At 37.7% G+C, this 23,665-nt stretch overlaps 1 long non-coding RNA gene across 2 annotated transcripts in view; it reads left to right on the forward strand.

Moving 5' to 3' along the window:
- The first annotated feature begins 7,098 nt into the window (after positions 1 to 7,098).
- The window catches only part of LOC149132372 (uncharacterized), a 29,535-nt gene continuing 12,968 nt past the window's right edge, over positions 7,099 to 23,665 (forward strand). Inside the window, exon 1 of one of the 2 annotated variants that reach the window (XR_016244645.1) lies at positions 7,099 to 8,186. This is a non-coding gene — a long non-coding RNA (uncharacterized LOC149132372). The remainder of the gene's footprint in view (positions 8,187 to 23,665) is intronic. The other variant, XR_016244644.1, reaches the window with a different exon arrangement.

Genomic DNA, 23,665 nt, shown 5'->3' on the forward strand with positions numbered 1-23,665 from the left:
GTAGAATTACAAAATAAAACACAACACAATGATGCCTGAGAGTTTGAAATATTTTGTGGTAATTCTATTACAGTGAAGTTGTCTCAGCTTCAGTACACAATTTTGGATTAAATTCCTTGTATATATATATATGTCCACCAAAACCTAATTACACTCACACAACACACACGTGTGTGTATGTACAAGTATATTTGTATATATATCTGCTGAGATCGACTTTGCCTTTCATCCTTTCAGGGTTGATAAAAGAAGTACCAGTTGAGTACTGAAGTCAATGTAATTGGCTATTCTCCCCCCCCCCCCCAAATTGCAGGCTTTGTGCGTATAGTAGAAAGGATTATTATTATTATTTTGTGTGTTGTTGATTCAGTTTACTTCTGTAAAGTGCTGTCCTGATATAATCAACAGTGTCCATCTCCGAACATTAGAATTATTACTCTGACTTCAATGGTAGTATTTAGATTTCAAATCCTAATAGAATAAACAATAGTTTCCATCACTCCTCCAGGAGTGATAATACAGAGTCATATTAAACCGGCAGTACTGTTCAGTTAAATCAACATTACTGGTCTTTTACTTATGTAAAAAAAATATTCATTTCAAATTTTGGCAGAAGGTCAGCTATTTTGGAGGAGGGGGTCAGTCGATTACATCAACCCCAGTAGTCAAAAGATGAATGGCAAAGTCAACCTCCACAGAATTTGAATGTGAAGATGGAAGAAATGCTGCCGAGCATTTCACCCACTGTGCTAACAATTCTGGTTGCTTGCTGCCTTATGTAAGAAATATTGTTATTAGTGCCACCATATTCTTGACAATAACTGATTAATGTTCCTTAGATGTAATTGCAATTTGATGATGGAAGGTGCTAAATGACTTTTTACTCTCAGTGAATGGTGCTAATCATTTGAAAAAACATGCAGACATTTAACTTGCATTTGTTGTAGAATTATTTTAAGACGTCATATATATTCTTCAGACATATTGGCATTAGGATTCACCACTGGACATAGATAATAGATGGTGGTCATTCTCAGTTCTGGATTAGATTTTGGTAAGCCATAATTCCATGATTAGGTATAACATTTGAAGTATCAGCACTTTTAAGAATGCATTTTATTCCTCTAATTGTCTCAATTTAATCCAGTAGAGACAATGTTGACAAGACAGGAATGATCAAATACTGGATTAAATTTTGGACAGCATTCATTTTGTTTTTCATTCATGTCCTGATTCCCAATCCTGTTGAGGTTGACTTCATCTTCCATCCCTCTGGGGTTTAGAAAATATACAGGGTAGGCCAAAAGCTACTCTAAAACATATGGCATATTTATATTACGTTGGTGAGCTGGCAGAATTGTTAAAACGTCAGCTGAAATGCTTAGTATTTCATCTGACTTTTTGTTCCAGTCTCATATCTGTGGCTTCATTAAGGTGGTGAGCTGACAGAATCGTTACTTTGATGGGCAAAATGCTTAGCAGCCTTTCGTCTGTCTTCTTGTTCTGAGTTCAAATGCCACTGGTGTTGACTTTGTCTTTCATCCTTTAGGGATTGATAAAATAAGTACCAGTTGAACACTGGAGCTGATGTAATTGACTTATCTCTGCCTCCAAAATTGCTGGCCTTGTGCCAAAATTTGAAACCATTATTGTTATTGCCCTATGCGTGTAAACAAAAGCAGGGTATTGTAATCTCTCGTCTTTGTCTGTCTGGGTTTTTGCTAAATTACTGGAAAATGGCTGAACAGATTTTCATCACATATGGCAGAAATATTCATTAGGTGAGTGGCTTGAAATGATGAACATTTTGTTTGATTATCTTTGAAAAATAAAAAATTTTAAAAATCGGACTTACAAATTTCCTGATAAGCAAGTGGTCAATACTTTGTTCATTTTCTTTTTCATATGTATCGACCCATGTCTGTGTGTGTATAGATCATGGTGTACCTATGCGTGTAGACATGTGGGTACATGTATACATACACAGATATGTGACTGCATGTATGTGTACAGTGATGGATTCGAGGGTTTCGTTTATTTATAAGTTGATTTCTTAATTTCACTGGAGTATAACTACCTATAATGGTGATGCTTAAAAATAAAGGGTAAGCAACTCCTTGTAAGCCACACTGTAACTTGGGAAAAAATTTATCTGCATCACCCCTTCAATGCTTTCTTTTCCATTATTTATTTTATTCAATTTTAGAAAAATTGAAGCCAGTCTTTGACAATTCCAGAACATCTTGAACTTATTTTGTGCATGACTTTTAGCCCACCTTGTATATTGTGAAAATATGATATTGACCTCCCTCACTTCACAAAATCACTTGTTTCAATGGGTTTCAACAATATAATGACAATGATATATACATTTGTTATCCCACCACATTTTTTTTCTCAAAGTAAATTTATTCTGAATATAGTGGCTTCTCCACGAAAGAGTTAACCACTTGCTTGCCTAGAATTAGAGGCAGAGATGAAAAATAGCAGACGTCAAGAGGCAGAGATCAGATGTCAAAGGTGTGAAGAGTGACTCGCACTTCCTTGTCCCCTTCCCTGCAATAAATGCCCCTGGCTCTTCTATACTGCCCTTGGCTTGGACAGCCACCTGGCACAAAAATTAACTAAAATTAACTAGAAAAAAAAAACAAACAACCCAACAAGAAACAAAAAACAAAATAGGTTCCAAAATGATTCAAAAATAGAATTCTCGAAAAAAATAGATTCCAAAATTAAAAAAAAACTCAATGAGGGAGTGTCTACATCAGGTAAAGCTAACTTTTTCCAAGAAGCGGGCCGTATGAGACATGACTCATCATCAGGCGGGCCGCACTACTAAAGATTTCAATGTAATTATGAAATTTGTTGGAGTGACATCGAGAAAATCCTGCGGGGCGCAGTTTGCCTATGACTTCTACAGTCACCCACTTAGAAACAAAAGCTCGGTTAAAAGATATTCCATTTTTAAAAGGGAAGACGCTTTAGAAATGTGGTTCTATTTGTATAAAAAATACTGGAAAAGCTGAGAGTCACGTCTAGGACGCTTTTGATCGTGGATCTACTTGGATCAGGCTGAATGTATTGCAAAACAAACAAAAAACATTAAAAATATTCAACAGTAATCGAATTTTAAAGGGAGATAACTCTAAAATTAAGGTTCATGAATTGTCTCCCTTAAAAATGGTTATTTGAATTGCAGTAACATTAGTTACCGAAATGTAATATTCCAGGCGAAAAATTTTGGTTTTTCTGTCATTTTGGAGAGTGGATTTACAAACTCCTGGCCAATGGTTCATAGATGTGCTCTTTCTCTTGTAGTTTTCGAACAACGTTGGTGTCCAGAGGGCAACTGATTTTCACCAATCTGTATGTATGTATGTATTAATGAATGTATGCATGTGTGTACGTATGTATGCATGTATATATATGTATGTGTATGTGTGTGTGTGTGTGTGTGTGTGTGTATGCGTGTGTACGTATGTATGTATGTATGTGTGTGTATGTATGCATGCGTTTGAGAAAGAGAGAGAGAGAGAGAGGGAGGGAGGGAGAGATAGAGAGAGAGAGACAGAGAGAGAGAGAGAGAGAGAGAGAGAGAGAGAGAGAAAGACAGAGATAGAGAGAGAGAGAGAGAGAGAGTATGTCTACTAAACATAAAGTTTGTTTGGACATGGAAATCAGAACACTTCACTTCTTGTTTTTCGTCTTGCTGCGAATACAACTAACGGAAGCTCTTTTCTCTCCACATATATCTCCCCTGCTGATATTAAGGAGACATCTAATAGAGCAGAAACAAGTGTCTACAGCTACCTTCCTGTCTTTGGACAATCAAACTGTTCTTTTCCTAAAGCCACGCCAGCTATATCTGATCTCACCAGCTAGGTGGACACCGGAATGTAGTGAAGAATATTTTAGATGTATTATATTTTTGTCAAGTCCCACTGTTTAAAAAAAATATTCACTAATGTAGCGTGTATAATACATCTGTAAGCCTGCTTTCTAAACATTAAGAAATAAAATGGAGGGAGGAGAAAGAGCCTGTCATCTGATCGCCACTAGCAGGGAACAAATTATTGGGATTTATTGTTTTAGGAACAGCAAATTGAAGCTCACAGAGTTTCAAAACTTGGCGCCAAAAGTCAATATGGGTTGTGATTGGTGAACAACTATGAACGAGACGTGAATATCAATGAGCTGAACGTTAAATCATGCTTTGAGCCAATCCTATATAAAAAAAAGTCATAGAATAATGAATGACGTCACCTCAGCTTGATAGGAGGCTGGGTAACACGGGTTAGTGATATCTTAGAAAATAGCCAGTTACTTGATATGGCACTGGTTAGTGATTTTACATGGGTTAAGCAGTAACTTGATAGGATACTGGGAGACGTTGTCTAGTGCAGTGTTTCTCAACCGTTTTTTATTTACAAATCCCTTTGATCACTGTTTCACTCTGGTGGACCCCATTGCCACTCGAAATTTTAAAAAACTAATTTTACAGGTAAATTCCTATTTTGTTGTTCACACATTAGCTCGTGTAGTCTGAATTATGTAAAACGTTAGATAAAGAAGTTGTGCTGCTTCTTGCCATAAATACAGCTAAAGCAAATTTTTGTCATGAGCCCTTAAAATACTACTGTAGATCCCCAATTTACTGTTTTGCTTATGTGGACCCCAGGAGTCATATGAACTCCAGTTGAGAACCACTGGTTTTGTGATGTCATGGGAGGTAGTCAGTCACTCCATGTGTGTCTAAGATATTACAACCTTGTGTTAACCTTTGTTTAAGATGGTGACTTTTGATTTGTGGCAAATACGGTTACTTTTTTCTTGAAGGTTAAGTTGCTTTGTTGAGGTTCTGTCGACGTTTCAACCATCAATATAAATGACATTGGAACCACGTGAGGGTATGTTTCTTACTTTAGTTCTATTTTGCATAACTAAGGTGAGATTAAACTATCATGAAATGGATTTGAATTCGATACTATAAACTAATAAGCAGGCTGTCACTTAAACTGCTTACTATGCCGGACCGGCGATAATAAAAGTAAGTTAGTTCTCAAATAAACTGCTAAAAGTACTGGACTAGTGAGCTATACATGTAGCCTGGAAATATTTTGAAGATATTACTTCCTTATACACTTTGATTTTCTGAACGTCAAACGCCATCTATCTGAAGGGTTACTCTGGATTAAACACTACAAATATTGTTTATATTCACGTATTTTAAAACAGCAGACTTGGCGGATTATTTCCATCAAGATGTTCACCAAACGTAAACATAACTTGCTTCCTAGATTTGTCTTAACTTGATTATATCTTGTAATGTATTGTCAAAGCAGTACTTCAAATTGTCGGCTGACCGTTTTAGAAATAGGAGCCATCTCTTTTTGAAATTACACCCCATCGTCATAAAACGGGACAGAAATATCGGGTAATAGACTCTTATCCCCGCAATTTCTAAGAGAGACATGAGATGGGCATGGCAAGAATATTTTTGTATATAATTCTACTCAGTCAAATGTTCGTAACTGCACTGTTATATATGATGTGAATATTTTTGCTTATATATTATCACGCCCCTTACGTCCGAATAATCGGATACGTGAAATTCAGACTTACGAATCATGACGTTTTAGCTTGTAATGAAACATACAAACTAAGTATTAAAGTACTTTTTTAGTTTACAGACTAATAAAATTGGTCGAAAACTGTCTAGAGACTGAGCGACAAAAACACAAAATGGGAAAAAGATGCCCTGAAATTTTCTCCAATGAATGTTCCGACCCACCAAAGTGTCCGTTGAACGATTAAGTGGAGGAAAAAAAATTTCCTTATGAACTTAAGATGGAAGACATATGTCTTTGGTATTGCTATCACAAAGGAATACAAGTTCGGCTTCAGAAGTTTTAAATGCATCTCCACAATATAATGAAAAGGAACAGTTAAACAAATATTATCCAACTGTCAAAACATATCACATAGCGAACAAGCAAAACTCACCTCATCTATGTAACTGTAGCATCTGTCATATCATACCCTTAGGGGTGTATGTTTCTCTAAAGCATTAGCTTACTTAAGGTTTGTCTCGCAAATCACAGTCAAACAATAAAAGGTTTACTGAATCTTTCTTAAAAAAAATTCCATCTCACCACATCACTCTCCAAATGTATCTAGAATGACAACATTAATACATTAACAATAAATAGTAAGGCTGATTAGTTCACTATACAACACGCGTCTCCCAACATTGATGATGTCAGAAAGTGTAATCTATGTCTCTGGGAGAAGCATTACATCCTATTTTAGTTTTTTTGAAACTGAGACAAGATGGGAACTGGTGAATATTTACAGTCATTTATATTGCTTTTTTAGCCGGCTAAAACCATTTATTTCAGATTTAATTAAGTTGCCATACTCAGAAAAAAAAATTCTATAATTTATCAGCACTAAAACTTTCAATATAAAAATTGCTTTCCTTGCTGATTTGTGTGCTTTAAATATGATACTGGATACTCATGATCAAGTAGATTTGCAAATGAATAGATGAATGGTCACATATTCCGTGTATGATAATTGATTAAATGAAATGATGACAATTTCTAATAGCGTTTTGCAACCAATCGAAACTCGATGACGAATCGTACTTTAATGTGCTTAAGAATAATTTCGCTAATAAATCGTAACTTTACATCTCAACATCAATCGTTCCATTAATTTGCAACTTCAAACTCAGAGTAAACGATTCAAGAAGTTTCAGCTTCTGATGATATACATAAACTCTAGGTATTGGCTACTGTAAGTACAAATATTTTCACCATTTCACACACACACGCACGCACGCACGCACGCACGCACGCACGCACGCACGCACGCACGCACGCATGCACGCACGCACGCACACACACACACACACAACCACACACACACACATTCATGTAAATGCATACATCATATGTAAATATTTGTTTGTGTACATGTGTGTGTGTGTGCTATTGTGTGCGTGCGCATGTAGCGTCTATATGTGAAATTCCTTGAAGAATTTCTCGTCTAGTCCAGAGTTTTCTATATTTCTTCATATGGTCATTATGACGTCACAATATCAGAAACGTTTCTTTCAAGACCTTCGTTTCAAATAATATTCAGTCTCTTTCAACCTTTCACGGTGATTAGAGGCTAGGGAATGTGTGCGCCGGGAGACGCACCCGGACACCTGAAGACTAGAGTGAAGTCAGAGTCATCTTCACCTTGTTTTTGGTGTTTGTGGGGATATTTTATGAGCAGACCCTAACAGGTGTGCCCTCCACACAATTGTTTCCTCATAACTTTCAGAAAGAAAAGATATCTTTAAAAGAAATATTCGACAAATACCTCTCAGATAGCGTACATTACGACTTTAACGGAATTTTATGTAAAAAAAATAGAGGTCGCGCACACATATATATACTGACACACATCCCAATCTATTTTCAAAATTTCAAGATCCATTTTGTGGATATATATGTTATGTTTCTCAGTATACATACGTGTAATTTCCTCTCTCATTTTTTTTTCACATTAAATTCCGATATAATCATAATCTACACCACCTGAGAAGCATTTGTAGAAAATTTCATTAAAATCATACCCATTTTTTTTTTTTGCAGTTATTAGGAAACAAAGTTGGAAACACAATTGTGAGGGTCTGCCGTTTTATGCACCTTTGAGTTCTTAAACACCCTCTATAACATGCTGGTTGGTACCATAACATAGTTACAAGGTGTTTGGTATTGTTCCTTCAACCGTATGAACTCTTAGTCAGGTAATTTCAGGACAGGAAACCTGGAGGTTCCAACCAGAAACGATACTTCACTTTCGATATATTCACACAGAATATTTCATTATAAACAATCGTGTAACTGTAAAGGGATATGATAGTGAGGATCAGTAAATAAAAATCGTACATGAAATATTCCTTTCAACAAGGCTTGAAATTTGGTGGAGTGAGTAGTTGATCATATTGACCCAAAATCTTGACTGGCACTTATATTATCAACTACAAAATGAATTTGAACTCAGATTACAAAAAGTGTACGAAAAGCTGCCGGCGTGCTAACCAATCTGCGACTCACCACCTTATGAACACGAATAATGGATACTCAACATATAGTCCACGGGTAGATGTAGAGAGTAGGGTTATAAACTCGGTAAGTGTTTAAATATTGCAAATTTGCTGCTATTAAAATGTTTGATAATATTTTCATGATATTTCGATTATAATGAAGGCGAAATTGTGTCTGTCTATATTTCCTCTACATAGTCATATTATACCTTTTTGGAATGAGAATGATCCCGGAATTGAAAATCTACCCTTAAGTTGGTTCTCGAACATCCAGTATTGGGATGTGATTTAAAAGTATTTTTGGGTTGCTACTTCTAGCAGGTAAAGCTTGGCTGATTCTCGCCATCTTACTTGACGTTTGTCTGATGACGTCAGGGATAAAGGGGGAGATAAATGACACTCGCTTCGTTAATTTTACGTCCAGAAAAGAACTTTGGGACAAATTGATCGACAGTTGTAATTCAACTTTGGACTGGAATGAAAGAATGATTGCATCAGATAATTAATTCTTATCCATCCTTAACGTCTTATCAAACACCAGCGAGGCATATAATCATTATAGACATATTATATTTATGATATTTAGCGCTGCTTTGTTTTGTGCCGCAGCCCCAACTAGTCCTCCGCATGAGCTATGTTAAAAGTCCGCGCAGAGTGAAACTTTTAAGCTAGTCTCTAATAAAGTAGTTGCTTCATTAATTGTTCGATAGTTTCCGTATCAACACTATAGCTGCAAACGCAATTTGACAATATGCCACCCATGATGAATGCGATTACTGCAGCATTGGGCCTTACAATCAACTTGAAAAAAAATGTTCTAATGTACAAGCCTATCTCCCCTAAGCTCTATGTGGAACCTTTTATAGGAGTGAATGATCAAAGGTTAGAAGTTGTAACTAAATTCATTTATCTAGGAAGTACTTTGAGCACTTCTGGTCTTGATGAAATTTCATATATAATCAGCAAGGCTAGTAATGCTTTTGGTAGGCTTTACAAGAGTCTATGGTCACGCTATTGTATATCATTCCAAATTTTAGTTGGGGTTTATAACACGTGTCCTGCCATCTTTGCTATATGATAGTGAGACATGGGTTGTTTATCGGAGGCATTTAAGGCATTTGAAACGATATCTTCAATATTATCTTAGAAAAATTCTTGGGATGAATTGGAAAATAGCTATCAGTGATGTGAAGGTACTTGAGAGAAGTGGTAGTAGAAGCGTAGAATCAATGATTCTGCGAAGTCGTTTGAAGTGGGGTGGACATCTGGTACGAATGAATGATGAAAGACTTCTCAAGCAACTTTTGTATGGTGGGCTGGAAGATAGTAGGAGACCAGCATATAAACCCAAAATGAGGTTCAATGACTGCCTAAAAATTGCTCTGACACAGACAGGAATTTTATTTGGGAGACTGTGGGAGGAGGTGCTTGAGTCGTGTGGGCCTGGTTAGCCATCAGAGAACTCACAAGAATTGACCTACGGTAAACTGTACTGTGGCTATTGTTCACAACAGAACATGTGCAACACGTAGAAAGGGGTGCCGCTCGGTTGGAGGATTGAAAGGCATGTCAAAAGAGTTCATACTGTGGCACCTGTTCCCTTTGCCAGTCAGCACAGCTGTGCATTATGTAACAGAATGTGCAAAACTTTTGTTGGGCTCAAGAGTCACACAAGGGCCTCAGATTGCATCAACAATGACTAATTTCAGTGATTCTTTCTAGCAATGGTTTTGCTCGTATACGAGAAAGCAGCTAATATATATATATATATATATATATATATATATATATATATATATATATATATAAATGAGAATGTGTGTCTGTCTGTCGGTCTGTCTGTCTGTCTGTCTGTCTGTCTGTCTGTCTGTCTGTCTGTCTGTCTGTCTGTGTGAATCCCTAAAACTCGAGAACTACGCAACCAATTTCATTCAAATTTTACACATGCCTTACTTAGGGTTCCAGTTGTGTTTTAGTCAAAAAAAATTATTAACTTCCTGCAGAGTTCGAGCACACGGCAACATAATATCTCCTCCACTATTTAAGTATTACGTGTCAAAAGTGAAACAAAAACACTCATGTTAAATACTTTCACTTTAAAAATGAAACTATTCCACTAACTGAAACAATCACATTTCGATACTGTAGTGACAGATACTTTCACAGAGAGAGAAAGAGAGAAAGAGAGAGACAGAAAGAGAGAGAGAGAGAGAGAGATGTATATGTATACATATACATGTGTATGTACACCATTTCGATACTGTAATGACAGATACTTTCAGAGAGAGAGAGAGAGAAAGAGAGAAAGAGAGAGAGAGAAAGAGAGAGAGAGAAAGAGAGAGAGAGAGAGAGAGAGAGAGAGAGAGAGAGATGTATATGTGTACATATAGATGTACACGTATATGTATATATATATATAGATCTATACATACATGTATATGTATACATATGTGTAGATGTATATATATATATATATATATAGATGTACATGTAATATGTACACATATATACATATATACATGCATACAGATATCTATACATATATACACCCATCACACACACATACACATGCACACAAACACACACATTAGTCATTTGTTTTCTTATCCAAAACTACGTCAAAAGTACTGAATGGATCTTTATGAAATTTGGAAATTATATTCTTTGCATAATGGCCATAACTCCCATGAAAATTCATATATTTTTGATGTTGATGAAATTTTAACCCGAACATAACAGATGAGCATTATTTAGAAAATGATGTCACACGTTATCGAGGCTACCATTCTTTCTGGATGTGCAAAAGGGGATGACGTCTTTATTCCAAGAATTCCTCTTACTCCATCAGGAGCAGACATTCCTTTTACATTCAGAAGACTACAATTCCCCCTTCGTGTGACTTTTGCCATGTCCATAAACAAATATCAGGGTCAAACACTGTCTGTAGCTGGTCTTCTCTTGGAAGAGCCCTGCTTCTCACATGGACAACTGTATGTTGGCTGCTCAAGAGTGGGCAGCAACAAAAAACCTATTTGTATATGCTCCACAAGGGAAAACAAGGAACATAGTTTACAATGAGGTGTTATAATCACAACAGCAAGAAAGTATGTACATGATCACCTTCTTTTACGAAACTTCATTGACTTTCATATATTTATATTGATATACATATATATACGTGTGTTTGGGTGCGTGTGTGTATATACATCTCTATATATAAAGATGATGCGTAGTCTAGACGGCGTTTTTAGATTTCATTATTCTCTTTAACCCGGGCAACGTCGGGTATTTCTGCTAGTATATATATATATATATATATATATATATATATATATATATATATATATATATATATATATACAAAGTATGGGGGTTTAGTTCACAGGTGATCTAAACGATTAGGTACGCTAGGTAAGTGCTGTAACGGATTACTAGGGCTCCAGGGTTATAGCCGAGACGGCAGTTATGGAACCATTGCAGATTTCCGATGTATCGATATCAACGCCAGCGTTACCATTATTATTATTATGGTCATTATCGTCATTGGCATCACTGTTGTAATTATTACCATCAATATTATTATTATCATTATTATCATTATTATTATCATTATCATTATTATTATTATTATTATTATTATCGTTATTATTATTATTATTATTAGCAGTAGTATTAATGATAGTAGTGGTAGTAGTATTAGTAGCATTACTAGTAATAGTAGTAGTAGTAGTAGTTGCAGCAGCGGAAATAGTTGCAGCAGCAGCATTACTGAAAATAGTACTACTACTACTACCACTACTACTACTACTACTACTACTACTACTACTACCACTACCACTACTACCACTACCACTACTACTACTACTACTACTACTACTACTACTACTACTACTACTACTACTACTAATAATAATAATAATAATGATAATAATAATTACAACAGCGATGCCGATAACGATTATGACCATAATGATAATAATGGTAATGCTAGCGTTGATATCGATACTAGAAACGACAGCAATGATAACAACAATATCACGATTGATTCATCTAATACCACCCTGGCCTCTACTAGCACTACCTCATCTCTCTCTCCAATCAACCATCGTAGAACTGATAACTGCGACTACAGATCCGGGACTGATTGCCTGCTGCAAGATTCAATGCAGAAGATTCAACCGATGTACTGTTCACAATATAGTAAATAACTCTTGTAGCTACTACATTGGATCGAGCACCGGATTTAAACAAAGATATTATGCACATTTAAACTCATTTAAATATAAAGAGTATAGCAATTCCACTTCACTAGCCAGCCACGTACACCATCTAATTTATAGAAAAATACAGCATAAACTTCCCTGGGCTATGATAGACTCGGGTATCCAAAATCAGGGCCAATACTCCAGTTGTGGACTCTGCTTAAAAGAAGCCCTCAAAATTTTAACCCACAACTCACCACAATTGCTTAATAAATACAACGAGGCCTTCACTAGGTGCAAGCATAAATTCTTCCGCACCTTTAAATTCTTTTATAAATCTAAATGTAAGTTCACCCCTACGAATAGCATTCACATACAAACCCCTATGATCATTAACACATACCTCTCTATACCTCTTCTATCTCTCCTATATCTCGATATCTCTTATTTCTACATTATATCTTACATCTCTTCTATCTACTTTACCTAATCACTTTATTAGATAAATATTAATTCTTTAATTTATCCTCACTTTATTTTTAAACCATAACCCAATAAAATCCCCTAATATAAATCCCTTGATATCTAACTCTAACTTACACTCATAAATAATTTAACCTTCAACTAGCTCCTCCATTCTCGGCTACCTACATACCCATAACCCTATTGCTAAAAATAACTCAACAGCCACTGACCTTAGCCAGAACGGTCACAAGTATTTACTACTAGATCTCCTCCCCAACACCTATAGACTTTAAGACTACCACAGACACGTACTACTCTCTTTAGATTCCTTTAATTTTGCTCTATTTTTTTTACCCTATCTTCCTCTACCTCCTCATCCTCTTTCTTATCTTCTCGGCTACCACTGCAGCCCCTGTTCCCGGGCTCTTGCACTTAATGTAGTTCTCAGGGAGATTCAGTGTGACAAGGCTGGCCCCTTTGAAAAACAGGTATTGCTCATTTTTGCCAGTTGAGTGGACTGGAACAACGGGAAATAAAGAGTTTTGCTCAGTGACAATGCATCGTCGGAAATTGAACTCACAGCCTCATGATTGTGAGCCGAATACCCTGATCACTAAACCATAAAAAATACACGCGTGCGTGTACACATACACATACACACACACACGTGTGTGTGTGTTTGTGTGGAGGCAACTTTGGCGAGATTTCAGCCGGTATTTCATGTCATTGCTTGCTTATCACACTATAAATATATATATATATATACACACACAAGAAAAGAGGGAGCGAGAGAGCGAGAGAGAGAGTGAGAGAAAGAAAGAAAGAAAGAAAGAAAGAAAAGAAAAATGAATATAAAATAAAGGAGAAAAAACACAACTTTCCAAATTTTCTCAGGCTGAATTAGCTCTAAAATGTGTTTAATTCCTGGCTGTGTTTGTTTTAAACATGTATGTATACACACACACACACACACAGATATTTGTATACATATACACGTGTATGCGTATATATATATATATATATACACAGAAAACATATATGTCTAGCTGTGTACACACACACACACACATATATATATATATATATATATATATATATATATATATATATATATAAATATATATATATGTATATGCATGTGGACAAATATTTTAATATATATATACACACACATATACATATATATATACATACATAAATACATATATATATATGTATATATATACACACATACATATATACATGCCAACATGATTGCGAACACAAAAATATATATACACGCATACATATGCGTACATACACACTCAGACACACGTTGTATATATATATATATATATATATATATATGTAAGGGAAACTGTGTGAACAGGCTCGCGTTGGCTGTACAGATCAGAAGAGCTGTATGAACGAATCAACGTCGGGGGTCACCAATTGTAAGGGAAGACCGACGTCGGGGGCACCAATTGTAAGGGACGACCGTGCGAACTCCAAAAGGAGCAATGGTGACGAATGGAAAAACAGAGGACTCCTTTTATTTAAACGTGTCACACGGTCGAACACACAATTATATATCGATGGATGATATACATGATATGTTATGCGACGATAACATAGATGACCAGTAATGAAAGACCACAACCGTATTAGATGAATAACAGAGATATTTATTGTAGCGTTAAAGATGTATGTCTGTGTGAGAGTGTGAATGCGACATATAATAACATAATCAAAGACAGGCCGTCATACAAAGAAAAGTGTGTATGTGAGTGATACATGTGTGTATGAGAAATATTACAGCAGAGAAAAAGAGAGTCAATAACACGTGAACAATTATACCAGATCTTTAGTACACTATAGGAAAAGTTCTGTATGTGAAAGTGAGTTGGCTGAGTGTGGCAGAGCTGATCACTAGTTGTGATGTCGTGGCATCGATGCCGGACCGTGATTCTTGTTATACAGATGTTCGTCGCTGGCTGAGAATTTCTTGTCTGTTTAAGAACTCTTGTCTGTTTATTTACCGTGGTGAAGCTGAATCACCTAACAGAATCGAAGAGAGAGATGTGCCGCGGAGGTTTGGTTTGGTGTACATAGTAAGTCGTGTTGACGCTGGTGGTGTAGAGGCTGTTTGGTAGTAGTAATCGTAGAATCGTGTTGGTCATGACGATGATGCTGGATAGTAGTCGTAGACTCTTGTTGCTGATGTGGCGACGGTGGTGGTCATCGTTGGCTGGACGAAGCTGCTGAAGTGGTCGCTGGCTGCTGCTGCTGTCGTGTGGTACACGGAACAGTTCTCAAAGAGAAACTGGACCGAGACAAATTGTGGGGTATGAGTTAAAGCTATTTATAACAAACTATGGGCTCCCGATGGCTTCAGAATTTTACTCTATCACGTGACCTTATTAGGGGCCGTGATTGGTCAGTTTGCGTTCTGGCGGGAAAGGTTCGAAGAAGTTGCCGATTCGAATAATAATCAGTCACGTGATGACAAGGAATGGGTTCTCTACTACGCTCGCATTTATTTATATTTAAATGAGAAGATTGTATGTAATGGCGATAGTAGTTTTGTATCTAGTGACGATAGGTAGTTTCACTACGCGATAGTAGTTTTGTATCTAATGGCGGTAGGTAGTTTCACTACATATATATATATGTGTGTGTGTGTGTGTGTGTGAGTGTATATATGCATACATATCCATATATATATATATATATATATATATATATATATATATATATGCACATATATACGTATGCATATGTATATATATATTTATTCACATCCATGTACATGCATACATACACACACGCATATCCCGCTCTCCTTTATTGATTGAATATCTACTGACCTTCACACTTTATGTGCCATCTTTATTAACCCCAAACCCCAGTGCTGATACCTACTCCCCGCTTTCCCTTTCAACACATCCCTTAGTCTCCTCGCGAGCACACACGCACACACACACACACACACACACACACACACACACACACACACACACACACACACACACACACACACACACACACATACAAACAGACACACACGCAATAGGAAAAAATTTTAAATTATCATTAAATCAGTTTTTTTGTACTTGGCAGACTAACAGAATACTTTTTGCAATGCTGGGATTTTGCGATTGAGAACATTTCTGGTAGTGACACTGTTCTCGTATTTGTAAGAGGGTCGTAGGGTTCTCTGTCTCTCTTTCTCTCTCTTCTTCCAGCCTCTCTCTTCCTCCAGCCTCTCTCTAACTCCAGCATCTCTCTTCCTCCAGCCTCTCTCACAGAAACTTACACACATACATATATGTCTATCTTTTATCTTTTGCTTGTTTCAAATATTTAGTCTGTGGCCATGATGGGGCTCTGCCTTGAAGAACTTTTAGTTGAATGAATTGGTCGTCTTTTTTATGGCCCACCTAGTTCTTTTGCCGAACCGTTAAGCTACGACACACAAACACACCAACACCGGTTGTCAAGCGGTGGCGGGGGTGGTGGTGGTGAGCACAGACACAAAAGACAGACAAACAGACAGATAAACACTTGCACACACATCTATACAGGAAGGGTTTCTTTCAGTTACCGTCTGCCAAATTAACTCACGAGGCTTCGGTCAACCCGAGGTACGTGAAATCATTACCATGACCGACGGAATCTCTGCTGGTGTTGGAAACAGACCCTTGTTGATTGTAAGCCATGGACTTTATTCTACTAGAATTCGCAAGCAGCTCAACATCATGTGCGGATAATTGTAGACTATGAAATAATTGGGTGGAGTTTGATATTCTGTGAGAGAGCAAGACTAAATCATAAGCGTAGTCTACATCAGTTTTTTTTCAGTTTTTTTTAGTTGAATGAATTGGTCGTCTTTTTTATGGCCCACCTAGTTCTTTTGCCGAACCGTTAAGCTACGACACACAAACACACCAACACCGGTTGTCAAGCGGTGGCGGGGGTGGTGGTGGTGAGCACAGACACAAAAGACAGACAAACAGACAGATAAACACTTGCACACACATCTATACAGGAAGGGTTTCTTTCAGTTACCGTCTGCCAAATTAACTCACGAGGCTTCGGTCAACCCGAGGTACGTGAAATCATTACCATGACCGACGGAATCTCTGCTGGTGTTGGAAACAGACCCTTGTTGATTGTAAGCCATGGACTTTATTCTACTAGAATTCGCAAGCAGCTCAACATCATGTGCGGATAATTGTAGACTATGAAATAATTGGGTGGAGTTTGATATTCTGTGAGAGAGCAAGACTAAATCATAAGCGTAGTCTACATCAGTTTTTTTTCAGCTTGATGTCCGGTTGAGCTTCCTTTCCCGAATGTGAAACCGAGGCTGTTTAGATTGTTAAGAGATGTTCTGAGGACATAATCCAGAGTAATCACAAAGAAAAAAGGTGCCAATGTGTCTCCTTGGAATATTTTTCGGATCTGATATCAAAGAAACCAAATTAATGGCAAGGTCCCGAGACGGAAGTGTCAAAGAAACTTGTATTTCCTTCTGGGAGCCTTACCGTTGATTTGGTGTTTTCATGGAGCGTTGTAATTGCTGTTGTTGTTTCCTCAGGGATACCGTAGGCCAGTAGCATTTTCCCATTTTACCATGGTAGCTAAAGTCAAAAGCTTTTGAGAAATCAGCAAACAGTAATACCGCTTCAAAATTTCTGGCTTTTACTCTTTTCAATAGACGACTTACTGTTAGTATTTGTCCGACAGATGGTCTATTTTTCTGAAGCCATTTTGATTTCTTAAAATTTCCACAATTTCTGGTGAATTATAAATTTTTGAAGCGATGGCTATAATTGTGATGCCTCTGTAGTTCTTTGTGAGGTCCAAATCGTCTTTCTTTGGAAATGGGAATATGCAGCCTTCTGTCCATTTGTCAATGTTACCTCCATTGTAGAATGTATTGCAGAAACGTAACAAAATATCACTGAATTCTCCTCTTTACAAAACTTCAGGGGGAATGTTATCCAGTCCAGCAACCTTTCAGTTTTTGGTATTTTTAAGGACCTCTTTCAATTCGTCAATGGTGAAATCATCAGTTATGATATCAAAGGTGTGGTCAATAATTGATGTTACCTCTATATCAGATACTGAGGTATATTCCCAGGCAAAATTTGAAAACAATCCTTTTACTTTTCTAAGCGTTCCTGAGGAAATTTAGCTTTTTGGCGCCCGCTTATTTAGTTTACTGTCTTCCATGCTAGTTATGATTGCTTGTCTGCTGCAGCATGTTTAAATTGATTCATTTTACTTTCGATGTAGCTTCGTTGTTGAGATTGATACAGGTCTACTAGTTATTTCTGTAGCTTATTGAAATTGGCTTCATTTGAGGGGTTTGGACGAATAATTTTAGCTTGAGCCACTTCTTTCAGGTGTCTTCTCTTGTTTATTATGTCTTGGTCATCCCAAAGGAGTCGTTTATTAGTTCTTGGTTGTATGCGTATGATCCCTTTTGCAACTTCTGAGTGGGGCGTTACAAAATTATTGTATGTTATGTTGGAGATTTTCTTCATTTGTTTCTAACTGCTATGGTGTATTGATTGTAGATTTCTCTGTTGTTCTTTAAAACTGATCAGTCATATGCGGGCCTAGGGACTAATTTGGTTTTGTTAGCTCTATGGCTAAGGCAAAATTTCGATGTGACAATTTTGTGGTTGCTGTTCACTCCTTCAAAAGTATTGCAAGACTCACTGTTTAAGGCAGTATTCACTCTTTTCTTGTTGATTAGCATGTAATCTAGCTTGGCATTCGAGTCATTGGCATAGGTGAATGTACATAGGTTGGAGGGTTTCTTTTGGAATTTGGCATTTAGATATACTAACTGATTTTCAAGAATAAATTCAGTTAGATATTAGCTATTTCTGTTCATGGGTGTGTGGAATGTGTATTTATGGGCTACGGATCTTTCGAGATCTTCAATTATGAGAGCACTGTGCTTTGGTATTTGTCTCGTTGATGTGGAGAGAACCTGATAAATATTGGAAACCTTTCCTTCGTCTGCTGTGTTTCTTGGTGAATAATAAGATATGAGTAATGTTTCTGGATTTCCTTGAAAAGACGCTACTATTATTCTTGCCTGAATGTCTATTATGCTGATTTGAGGGTAACCGGGCTTAGCAGCATGCCTACATCACCAATGGTGGAATTGGCAGAGTTCTTCCAAGCTGAGTCTGAGATGAAAGTTCAGCCACTACTAGTATCATAGTATTTCAGTTCATTACCGTCGTGATAAGGCTTGTGTTCTTGCACACGGATACCACGAATTTTGTGCTTGATGGCCAAGGCAACAAGTTCAGAGAGTTGGTTTAGTTTTCTGAGGTTATGCACATTGAAGATAGAAACAAGAGCATTTTGTTTGCACTTCAGAAATTTATGCTCTGTTTAGCTCTGCGTCCCACTGTTTGAGCACTGAACCAGAGCCGGGACTACAGCAGAAAGCGCTTCTTGTTTGGCCGCGCGACAAGCGATGCGGGATGAGTTTTTACAGTTAACGCGAGTCATGGAATGTCTTTCAATTGCTAAATCTTTGTCTATGGTTGTTGGTCTTATAAACAATTGCAGTGTCAGTCAACCTGACAGGTTTCCCATATCAAGATTCATTAAAGTGTAATTTGTTCTGCAACGTGGGAAGAAATCCAACGACAAAGTATCATTCATTCTTTACTGCCATCCTACCTTCCAATGATAGTGACATTTTCGCTCTTTGCAGGGCTTCAGGATTTCACCATGATCCTGGTAGGGTGGCTTACAGGTACTGTGTCTTGCCAAAGGGCAATGTGTCATCTTGTCCGGGACTGGTTACTGAGTATTTTCATCACCATACACCATATATATATATATATATATATATATATATATATATATATATATATATATATATATAGTAAAAGACAAAGGATTAATGTCCGAAATGTGTCCGCTTAAACACTTCTATAAACACCGGCTATCAAATGTATATCTGTAGGGTGGGGGGGCTATCTTTGAGAAGAAAACCACCAATACAACCTAAAACTCCGGGTCAAATGAATTCAGTCGAAGGCTGAAATTTAAGATTTGTGAGTTTTCGATTTAATTAATTGATTAGTTAATTAATTAAGGTATGTACACACCCACACATAGAAATACACTCACACAATAAGAAATGTAGGGAATCCTTTCTTGAATATACATACAATTTTAAACCTGATTCCATCAGACCGGAGATTTTATTACTTTGTGGATAGAACAACTAGCATCAAGCTGTCCAGTTCCTTGTCTTCTCAAAGTAAAACCCTTCCTCTGATTTCCATAGAAATATTAGTAGTTTATATTTAAAGTGCATACAAACGTCGACTTAGCTAAACTGGTCTGTTTAATTTGCATAACAATGCCAGTAATGACAACGTGGGTACATTTAGTCGAAGTTCGTAACGCGGCCGTTGTGTGTAATTTGAAATGGTATATGTAATACTCTATTCAAACCAATTAAAAGACTTGTTTCTTCCGGGTCTCACATGGCAGATGAAATGCTAACACAAGAAATGAAAAGATATGCAGTCATTGTTGCTATAAGTGCGGAACATGGTGATTTAGAAATTGCTATCTTTCTAAATGTTGCAAAATCTTTTCTACACAAACTTCCGATGTGTGTGTGTGTGTGTGTGTGTGTGTGTGTGTGTGTGTGTGAGAGAGAGAGAGAGAGAGAGAGAGAGAGAGAGAGAGAGAGAGAGAGAGAGAGAGAGAGAGAGAGAGAGAGAGAGAGAGATTCTAAAGGTTCAGGCACGATAAGGACACGGCAATTCATACAACAGGTTCAAAATGTTATTGATGATGATCCTGGAAAATCAATGAGGGCCATCAACTGCAGGTGTCTTAGTGGACTATGAAAACTGTTGTGCATACGGATATCCGATACAAGAACTGAGGAGATGGCATTTAATGTCTGCAAAGACACAGGAGAACCGTTTGATCCGTGCTAAGCGCTTAGTTAACAAGGTCAAAGATCTTCACAATCATGGTATGGTTTTCGTCTTCTCTGTTGAGAAAAACCTCGATCATAACCTAAAGTCTGACGGGTGAAACGACTCATGGTTATGTGCAGATCTTTCTGCTGTCCACAGAAGGAAAAAATTTAAGGTTCCAGTAACGGTGATGGCTTTAGGAGTGGTGAGTAATGAAGGTCGTGTCTTGCTGTTTCGCAGATTTCTACCGTGTCTTAGAATCAATGCTACCGAAAACAATGAGGTGATGGATGAAGTACGCAATAGAAGCCCATATGTGTTTCAACAAGACTTGGCGTTTCTTACAAAGCCCACGTAAAACTCTCCAGATTTAAATCCTATGGACTACTTTGTGTGGGACGTTATTGAAAAGAAGACTAATCGACATCCTCACAATCTCGTAGTGTCACTGAACGTCAACATTGCCCCAGTGATGTCTGAGATGAGGGCCATTTAGTGCAGTCATGCCAACAATTGTGATCACCCATTGAATTAGTCATCGAAGATTGCTGGAGGATTCATAGAATATTCTAATAAGAAAGCTTATCGAGAATATGTGCACGTTTTTCTTTTATTAAAATGCATTTAGATTTTGCTTATTTAGGTCTTCAAATACCTCTCGCAATCTTTGTGTGTGTATGTGTACACACACACACACACACACACACACACACACACACACACACACACACACACACACACACACGCACACACACACACACACACTATTAAAGCCGGAAAAAAATCTTCACAAGCTGTTACTCAGTCTCACGCGACTGTTCGTTCATCGGACAGTTTTTCCACTTTATTTTGCATTTATGGTATCCACTGCTGGTTCTAAGGGTTCTATGATAAAGTCTACTGAAAGTAGATTTAAAAGGCCATCATATTACACTACACGGCACATAAACCACCACCACCACCACCACCACCACACCACACCACCATTTCAAGAGTCTCTTACCACCCCACGCCCACCACTCAACACAAACCCATCATTGGCACCGCTTCAAAAAAGGTCGATATTTTATTTCCTCCACCAGCCTCACCTCCACTGTCACTCTTAGACAAACACAATTTGATCCGCCAACGACATTTATCGTTGGTGGAAACCGGAAAAAAAAAATCCAACGAAAACATTGAAGTCATGGATATATGATATACAAAGCCGACTATAAATGTATAGGATATTCAACTTTGGGGGGCGGTGCTCCAGCATGGACTTAGTCGTGATGGTTGAAGTAAACTGTGCGAAGACAAAAACAAAAAGAACAAACACACTTTCACACGTTGTTTCTCCCTCTCCCTCTCTGTCCTTTCCTCTCTTACACACGCAAATACACTCTTCCCTTTTCCCTGTCTCTCTCTTTTACTCATGCATTCTCTCTCTTACACACACATACATTCTCTCTATCCCTCTCTCACACACAAACACATTGTCTCATTGTCTTCTACTCTTCTCTCTCTCACTCCTTCACACACACACATTCTCTCCCCTTATCACTCTCTTACACAATTACACATTTTCTTCTATTCCTCTCTCTCTCTCTGTCTCTCTGTCACACACACACACACACACACACACACACACACACACACACACACGCACGTTCTTTCTCCAGCTCTCTCTCCTTCTCTTTCACACATACACAATTCTCTCCCTTCTCACCCTCTCCTCTGCCTCTCTCTCTTTCTCTCTCTCTCTCAGACACATACATTCTCTTCCCTCCTGTACCTCACCATACTCAAACATATTCCCTCCTCCTTCTCCCTCTTTCTCTCTCTCTTCTCTCTGACACACACACACACACACGCACCACACTTTTTTTTTATAACTATAATAGATTGCAAGGGTGTTGTTTGAGCTGACTAAAATACATACATGTTGACGTGTTAGAGTCATTCAAGTTGTCAACTGAATGCAGAACACGTTGTCAAGACAACTCACCTGTTTAAATAAATCGCTGTACATTATGTTTAAAGGCTAGAATTTTGCTGTCATTGATCTATCGATTATCATTCCTGGCAATAGAAGCTCGTCCAAACTGCTAAATGCGCAAGAGGCGGTGTTTCACTGTTAGATTCCTCTTAAGGTAACGGTTAGCTAATCATGACGCTAAGTGGATGCTAATGATAGTAGAATGGTTAGTAACAGTAGTGGTGGTGGCAGTGGTGGGGCTGGTGGTTAATAATGGAAAAGGTGGTTTATAATGGCAGTGGTGGTCGTGGAGGTGGTTAACAATGGTAACAGTGGATAAAGTCGATAGTCGTACTAATTGTGGTTAACAATATTATGTGTGATTGCAGCAGGGAAGGAGTGGTATTGGAATGGTTTAAGATGGTAGTGGTTTGGGTGCTGAAAGATAGGTGATGTTTAGAGATGGTGGCGGCGGTAGTAGTCGCGAGGTGAATCACAAAGAAAGAGTCGAAGAAGGGGTAATGAAAGAGTGAAATAGTTATGGATTATAGACTGAAGGGAGGAGTAAAAATCTGGAAGGGTGGGGTTAAAAATGATTGTGGAGAAGCTGGTGTTTAGTTCCGGGTTAACTTTGATTGAATAACCCTAGTATCAAAGACATTCAAGCCGTAACAATTCCGTGTTCTGAAGATATTAAGGATTGTAGCATCTGATATGTCCTTTTCTTCCTTAAGACGTTGAGGTAGGACTTGGCTGATCTTTCATTGGCTGCGTGACAACGAGGTGGCTGAGGATTTAAGTAATGGTTTCTGATTTTGACACAAGGCCAGTAATTTTGAGTCGGGGCGGGATGGTCGATAACATCAACTCAGACATTGACTGGTGCTTTAGTTTATCAACCCCGAAAGGACGTAATAGGCTCAGAACGTAATAAGCTGGAATGACTCCCGCAAATATTTTTTTTCCTGATGCTCTAACGATT

The sequence above is a fragment of the Octopus bimaculoides genome, chromosome 16 (assembly GCF_046866305.1).
Source record: "Octopus bimaculoides isolate indiv1 chromosome 16, ASM4686630v1, whole genome shotgun sequence".
NCBI classification, from domain to species: domain Eukaryota; kingdom Metazoa; phylum Mollusca; class Cephalopoda; order Octopoda; family Octopodidae; genus Octopus; species Octopus bimaculoides.